We start from the raw sequence: 6381 nt of genomic DNA, 5'->3' as shown, positions 1-6381 counted from the left end.
CCTTTTTTTTTTTTTTTAAGAAGAGTTTCTCTGTGTTAGCCTTGGCTGTCCTGGGCTCACTTTGTAGACCAGGCTGATCTCGAACTCACAGTGATCCATCTGCCTCTGCCTCCGGAGTGCTGGGATTAAAGGCGTGCGCCACTTATTTACAGATGTATTCCCTAGCTGACCGGTACCCAATCCTTTTTTACTAAATCGTGGTACTGTTAGGAGTGTACATTGTTACTGCAGGTCTGTTTATCTTTAAAGGAGATCATGATGAGACTGGAAAGAGCACTTGCTACTCTTGCAGACAGCCTGGCTTTGCTTCCAGTACCGCCATAATAGCCTATAATCATCTGTGTAGCTCCAGTTCCAAGGGCTCCAGCGCCCTCTCTGGCCTCCATGGGCTCCTGCACACATGTGATATACATACATACATGCAGGTAAAACATCCATGGACCAGCCTGGTCTGTCACAGACAGGCTGCTGCACAGGGTCCTGGAAACATAGCTCCCCTCTACCCTCTACATCTTCCGAGTACATACTTGGCTCAAGAGGCAGCTGGTGAGCAAAGAGACACAGCTGGTGATGAAGGCCATGGTGGTGACTGGGGATCGGTGTGGTGGGTGCTTTTGGAGGAAGGGACACTCTTGAACATACCTTGAGACAGGTTGACCACTCTCTTGGACTTGCCTCCTTGCTGCAGTGGCCCTGTGACACCCCCCCACCCCACCCCCACCCCCGCCTCCACAAGTACTCTGTTTTGTGGGCATCCCACTTAGCAGGTACTAGGCCACACACTTCTTCCCTTCGGGCTATTTTGTTGTTATCCTCCCGTCTGCTCTGAGCACTGGGGTGTGACTGTTGTTGGTAGTAGTCACAGTCCTTCAGGTTGAGTTGGGATGGCCCTGCCATCCCCTGGTGTAGCTATTGCATGGCGACTAGCCTCTGGCCTTAGCTAAGTGGTTACCTCAGCTGTCCACGTGAAGTCCCACACCTGGGGTCCACGGATACAAAATCACAGTGAGGTCTGATCTGGGGAGGACGTTCTGTGTCTGTAGATGCTGTGGTGGCTTGAATGGAAATGGACTTCAGTAGGCTCAGTCCTCAGTTGGTGGTACCATTTGGGAAGGATTAGGGAGTGTCCTCGTTGAAGGAGGTACGTCACTGGCTTTGAGGTTTCGGAAGCCCATGCCGTTCCCAGTTTGTTCTCTCTATCTTTCTCTGCCTTGTGTTTGTGGATCAAGATATAAACTCTCCGTTTCCTCTCCATCACCATGCCTGCCCACCTGCCACCATACTCCCCACCGTGATGATGGTCATGGACTCTAACCCTCTGAAACCGTAAGTCTCAAAATGAACTTCCTCCCCCAAGTTCTCTCCGTCATGGCGTCTCTTCACGGCGATAGAAAAGTAACTAAGAGAGAAATCGGGTTCTCTCTTTCAGGCATCCATGCAGAGCAGTGACGGGCTCTTTGAAGGGTTGTTTTCGTCTTTTTCCCTGGTGCTGCACTTAAAACACACCGATCAGAGCAACTTAAGAGTTTATTTTTACAGGGCTGGAGAGATGGCTCAGAGGTTAAAAGCACTGGCTGCTTTTCCAAAAAATGTCCTGAGTTCAATTCTCAGCACCCACAAGGTGGCTCACAACCATCTATGAGATCTGGCGCCCTCTTCTGGTGAGCAGGTGGAACACAAAGCCTGGCAGCAGATGGCTTACTCTCCACAGTCCACAATTCCCTGCCTAGAAAAAGCCCTACCCACAATTAAGAGGTGTCTTCCCATACTGATCAGGGCTGTCTCCCACAGGCGTTCCCAGAGGCCAGACTCTAGAGCTTCTGTCCAGTTGACAACTGACAGGAAGGTCAAAGGGTATTGAGGTTCTGGGTAACTCAAAGTCAAATTCTGGGAGTGTTTAGGAAAAACAAGTTCCTCCTAAATTCCAGGAGATCCAGACCCCTCCCTCCCTTCCTCCCCACCTCCCTTCGTCCCTCCTTCCCTCCCTCTCTCCATCCCTCTGTCCCTCCTCCCTCTGTCCCTCACGTCTCATTCCCCTCTCAGTCTCTCTGTCACTCTTTCCCTTGTTCGCTGGCCCTGTCCAAGGATGACTCTTGCCTGACCCACTTTCCCAGTTTCTCTTATGCCAGATGAGGTTTCCAACGGACCTCCCTTGCTGGCTGGGGGCTCTTTTGCCTTGGTTCCCTTTCCCTAGCCATCCCCCCCCCCACTTAGGGGGGGTCCCTGTCCTCCCTAGACCTTTATGTTCCGGAGCCACCTGAGCTGGGTCCTTTCCTTCTTCCTTTCTGGCCCCTCTCTCGTGTGCTCTGCCAGCAGCCTCTGGGGAGCCTGCAGCTGCCTATCTGGCCTGGCTCCAAGTGGCCTGCAGTGAAACTGGAACTTGCTCTGCTCCTGGGAACATTTACTTTGAAAAGGACTGACTATAGCCCTTTTGCCATTGTGCACTCTCATGCCTTCTTCTGTGACTTTGGCCACTTTGGCCATTGTTCACTTTCACCCAATATACTACTATATAGACCAGGCAGGCCTCCCACTTGCAGAAATCCTCTCACTCCTTTCTCCTGAAGCTGGGGGTCATAGACATGTGGCCCCGCCCTTAGTACAACTCTCTGCTTAGCATCTGCTCTGTTAAGGCTGGAAGGTAATCCCTGCATCTTGGTCTAACAGACACATACACACACACACACACACACACACACACACACACACACACACACACGAGGCTCCACCTACACAGATCCCTAACTGCTATCACTGTGAGTTTCAGCCCCCAAGAGACCCCTGGGCAGCTGACTCACACTGGTTGGTAATCGCTGGCCTAGTCTCCTGTCTCAGTACTTTGTTTGCTTCCAGAAAACACCAATCCCCTGACCACCATGCAGCAGGATGTTGGTAGATGTCCCTATCCCTGAAATGGGGGGAAACAGGGATCCCTGAAAAGGACAGACTTTCTGGTCTCAGGTGTGTGTAATCCCAGAGTTAAGCTGCTGCCAAGTTCATGGTCACCAAAGCCTCCATTGAATCAGTGATTCTGGGTCCTTTGTCTTGTAAACAGAAAAAAGGAATTTAATAGAAAATAAAGGATGAGTTTTAAAAAGGAGTTTCGTGTCAGGAGTGGTGGTACATGCCTTTAATCCCAGCAGTTGTTGGTGGTGGGGTAGGTAGAAGCAGGCAGATAGATGTGAGTTCGAGACCACCCTGGTCTACAAAGTGAGTCACTACAAAGTGAGTCCAGGACAGCCAAGGCTACACAGAGAAAAACCCTGCCTCATAGAAGCAGGAGGAGGACGAGGAGGAAGAGAAGAAGAAGAAGAAGAAGAAGAAGAAGAAGAAGAAGAAGAAGAAGAAGAAGAAGAAGAAGAAGAAGAAGAAGAAGAAAGCCGGGGTGTGTGGTGGTGCACAGAGAAACCCTGTCTCAAAAATACCAAAAAAGATGAAAGAGGAGGCCAGGCGTGGTGGCGCACACCTTTAATCCCAGCACTCGGGAGGCAGAGGCAGGCGGATCGCTGTGAGTTTGAGGCCAGCCTGGTCTACAAAGTGAGTCCAGGACAGCCAAGGCTACACAGAGAGACCCTGTCTCAAAAAAAAAAAAAAAAAAAAAAAGATGAAGGAGGAGGAGAGGAAGAGGAAGAGGAGGAGAGCTGAAGAGATTTGCCATGAGCTGCTTGTCTAGAGGCTTTTTAGGACACATGACAGAGGTAATTTCTATTGACGTTGATTAATTCTCTCTGGACATATCACAGGCTGAGCTAACAGGACTCACATGTTCTTGGTATGTACCTTGGACTAACCACAGAGATGAGTATGTGTCATTCACATGCTACACACCCAGTTATGAAGATGGTCTCACACTGAAGCCCCCTATGTCCATTTCAAAAAGATAGTCTACACACTTATTTGTGTGTGTGTGTGTGTGTGTGTGTGTGTGTGTGTGTGCACATGAGTGTGCATTCCTGTGTGTGCATACATGTGTACACCGGAGTGTTTTTTTCCTACCACGTGGATTCCAGGAATCAAACTCAGATCGACAGGCTTGGCAGCGAGCACCTTTACCTGCTGAGCCATCATGCTGGCCCACACCTTCCCCCGGTCCATCGTTGATTTGTTAGCTGATGACCTTGGCTTGTTCTGCTGGCCACTACCAACCTTAGCTGGCACTTCCAACCACCAAACTTCCCGGTGGTACTGGTCTTGGCACTAGTTATGCTGTGCTTCCAACTACTCTGCCAGCTGGTAGTTTACCACTGACCAACCGACTCCTCCCCCCCCCCCTCCAACAATCTCTCTCTCTCTCTGCCTCCTGAGTGCTGGGATTACAGGCATGAGCCACTCCCCACCCCTACCCCTGGATTGTTCAAGGGTTCTTTAAGAATTTTTGTTTGTTTGTTTGTTTTTTGAGACAGCGTTTCTCTGTGTAGCCTTGGCTGTCCTAGACTCACTTTATAGACCAGGCTGGCCTCAAACTCACAGTTTTCTGCCTGCCTCTGCCTCCCAAGTGCTGGAATTAAAAGACTGCACCACCACAGTGGCTTGATTTTTTTTTTCTTTTTTTCTTTTTGAGACAGGGTTTCTCTGTGTAATAGCTCTGGCTGTCCTTTCATGAGAAGAGCTGGCTAAAATAATGTATGGTCATCAATCAAGTCTTCCAGTGGATACTAAAAGAAATACTACAGGGGCTGGAGAGATGGCTCAGCGGGTAAAAGCACTATCTGCTCTTCCATGGATCCTGAGTTTAATCCCTAGCAACCATATAGTGGCTCACAACCATCTATACTGCAATCTGATGCCCTCTTCTGGCCTGCAGGTGTATGTGCAGATGGAGCAGCATTCATACATAAAATAAATAAAATCTTAAAAAAAAGAAATACTACAGACTGAAAATAAGAATAAACACATTCTGCCAGGCAAGGTGGCACACGCCTTTAATCTCAGCACTTGGGAGGCAGAGGGAGGCGGATCGCTGTGAGTTCCAGGCCAGCCTGGTCTACAAAGTGAGTCCAGGACAGCCAAGGCTACACAGAGAGACTCTGTCTCAAACAGCAACAACAAAAGAATAAACACATTCCCAAAGTTATAGGAAAACTGGGCACAGCAGCACACACCTGTAATCCCAACACTTGGGGAAGCATAGGCCAGCCTATGGGAGGCTAGCCTGGTCTACAAAGTGAGGGCTGTGACACAGAGAAACCCTGTCTTGAAATGCCCCCTCCTCCCAAAAAAATAGACAGTTGTTAAGAGAACTAAGAAAACATTAGACAGGACAAAATCATCAAAATGATAGGAACTACTAATGCACAACTGGTTGTTTTTTTTTTTTAAGGTCTAGTTTTTTTGTTTTGTTTTGTTTCTCAAGACAGGGTTTCTCTATGTAGCCTTGGCTGTCCTGGACTTGCTTTGTAGACCAGGCTGGTCTCGAACTCACAGTAATCTGCCTGCCTCTGCCTCCCAAGTGCTGGAATTAGAGGCATGTGCCACCACCACCCGACTGGTCTACTTAATTTTTAAAGTTATTTGTGTGCATAAATATCTGTATGTAGATATCTGCATGTACCCATGGAAGATGTCAGATCCTCTGGAGCTGGAGTTACAGTTGTGATGCAGTCACCGAGGATGCTGGGAACTAAATTCAGTTCTCTATAAGAACAGAACAGCCAGGTATGGTGGCACACATCTTTAATCCCACCGGGCATCCATCTGGGATTCTTCTCCAGAATGAATGGCGTCTCGGATGGTCATGGAGGAGTAATGGTGCAAGAGTGTATGCCAGCCAGCTTTTATTTATAAACCTTGCAAAGTGGTGAGGGGTTTGTGGGTGGAAGTGTCTGATGCAGGGTGGCTAAAGGAGCCAGGATAGCTACGTTTAGCGGTACAGTGCCTCATTTGCATGCAGTAGCTTGGGGTCCTATCACAAGAAGGAGAACACAGTACTTAATTATCCTATGGGTGGAGGAAGAACTTCTAGGTACAATTAAAAGTCATTTGCTGAGGCTAGGATCTCCTTAGCATAGGGTGGAGGCTGCTAAGCAGGTCTTCTTATCAGGAAAGGGTCAGGTCTGTGATCTTCCCTGAGGGCTGTGTGATGCTCCTTAAAAGATCCAGGATTATCAGATCAGGTGGAATGAGAAACCCACTGAGGAGAGGGGGTCCAGCCCGTGGGAAAAAGTGAATCAGGGTTCACCTGAAAGAGGGAGTGGGGATTGAAAATAGGATACAGAGACAAGAGAAATAACGAATCAAGTCAGGAAATTTCTGATCAAGATTCACTCTAATGCCGACTAGTAAGAATATATATAGAGAGAGGGCTGGAGGGATGGCTCAGCAGTTAAGAGCACTGGCTGTTCTTCCAGAGGTCCTGAGTTCAATTCCCAGCAACCACATGGT

The sequence above is a fragment of the Acomys minous genome (genome assembly GCF_964271855.1).
Source record: "Acomys minous genome assembly, chromosome: 1".
Classification (NCBI taxonomy): domain Eukaryota; kingdom Metazoa; phylum Chordata; class Mammalia; order Rodentia; family Muridae; genus Acomys; species Acomys minous.
This window is presented reverse-complemented; position numbering follows the sequence as displayed.